Raw genomic sequence first — 1,816 nt, 5'->3', positions numbered from 1 at the left:
TCAAAGGATAATTCTCTAACAGAGGTTGGCATTTTTCAATCTAAATTCTGAGGCTGAGGGCCAGAAACCAGATCCAAAAAGCCATCTTCACAACCACTTAAAAAAGGGTGACTGCCATTCGGCCCATGATGCTAAGAAGCCTTTGGTGGTGTAATATGAACAAGAAAAAAAAATACACAAACCACAGAACACCATTAAAACTCAAAAAGGCATGACTTCATTTAAAAAAGTATTTAGAACACATAAAACAAGGCAACATTTATTCTTTTTTCTGTCCTCTGGTATGGGATCTGTAGGTGGCTCCTCCACCGTTGCACTGTTGCTCTCCGAGCCAGTGTTACTGTCACTGGTTCCTTCCTCAGCCATACTGTCAACCCCATCCTGACCACTCTCCTTATCCTCCGGCGTCTATGTGCCTTCGTCACCATTCTGTTGGCTTTCTGCTGTTTCTTCCAGATGGGCCTCCTCTGTCTCCATTGGAATGCTCTCGTCGTCTTTCTTTTCCTCGGCTTTATTTGCAGCTTGTTCTTCCTCAGGAACAATGCTGCTCTGACTGCGTTCAGCCTGCTCTGCTGCCTCTTTCTCCCTTTCCTCCTGCCTTTTGCGGGCTTTTTCCTTTGCCTGTGCAATTTCAGCTGCGATTTTCTCCATGTCCACTTCTACCTTCAAACCGCACAACCTTTTGAGTTCATTGTTAAAGGAATCTGTGCTTTCCAGGAATTTCCGTTTCTTTTCCTGGTGTCGCTCCTCTATTTGAAGAAGTTCAGCTTCTAGTTTTCGCTGATGAACCATTAGGGACTGGACCTGTCGTTTGAGGACCTGCATTCTAGCCGTTGTGACCACTGACCGGACGTCCGGCACCACACTCTCACTGAGGATTTCACTGATGAGGCGGTGGTTTCTCTGGAAACGGGCGGTGGCTGTGTGCTTCATTGAAAAGCCATCATCATAATCATCTGGATCTTCAGCTGGCTGAATACTCATATACGGCTCTCCTTTCTCCATGCGAGACTGCCTCCGTCGACTTTCTTCTTCTAAAGCAGCTTCTGCACGACTTTTTGCATTTATGTAAGCAAAGTATGCGGGAGAATTATGATAGGCCTTCATAGATTCATTATATTCTATCTTTTCTGCTTCGTTTTAGTTTAAATACTCTTGTTTGTCTTCATCAGTGAGGTCTCGCCACATGACACCAATAATCTTGCCAATCTCCCACAACTTTAGGTCAGGGTTGGAAGCCTTAACTTGGTCCCAGACCTTTCTGCTGTACCTCACGTAGGGCATCTGCGGCTTATCTGGTGTCTTTGGGGGGTTTTGGAATTGTAATACCAGAGGATGCCGTGACCCGGTTGTTGATGCCTGGGTTCCCTCCCAGCCTGTAGTTGTTGTAGGCAAGATGACTGTATGGATTGTATCCCATAAACCCTGGCGTGCTGGGCATTTGTGTTGCAGGAGCTGGGGTGGGAGGTGGGGCATAAGATGGTCTTTTTGACATTTTGGAAGATTTAGGTTCTCCGTTCCTTAAGAATGAATCTGAGACACCGCGGGCAAACACAGCGCCCGCAGCTGCAGCTATGTTCCCTTTGTTTATAATTTTCTCTTATGGGTATATCAATTGTCTGTCTGTTTGCTGTACTGGAGTGACTTGTAGATGACTGTGATGAGACAATGTAGTCCTCAAAATGTTTTTGCAATTTGGCTGTTTACTTTTATCTTGTTGAGATGCTAGAGTGTTCTATAAATTCTAAATATAAATCCCTTATCAGACATGTCATTGTTATTGTTATGTTCCGTCGAGTCGTTTGCGACTCATAGC

The 1,816-nt window shown here is 45.0% G+C and overlaps 1 pseudogene; it reads right to left on the bottom strand.

The window, feature by feature from the left end:
* Positions 1 to 201: 201 nt before the first annotated feature.
* LOC102870128 lies at positions 202 to 1,495 on the bottom strand (annotated as a pseudogene).
* Between the last annotated feature and the right edge of the window lie 321 nt (positions 1,496 to 1,816).

This window comes from Elephantulus edwardii, unplaced genomic scaffold (genome assembly GCF_000299155.1).
Source record: "Elephantulus edwardii isolate Elephantulus edwardi_28Jun2011 unplaced genomic scaffold, EleEdw1.0 scaffold00365, whole genome shotgun sequence".
Classification (NCBI taxonomy): Eukaryota; Metazoa; Chordata; class Mammalia; order Macroscelidea; family Macroscelididae; genus Elephantulus; species Elephantulus edwardii.
This window is presented reverse-complemented; position numbering and strand designations above follow the sequence as displayed.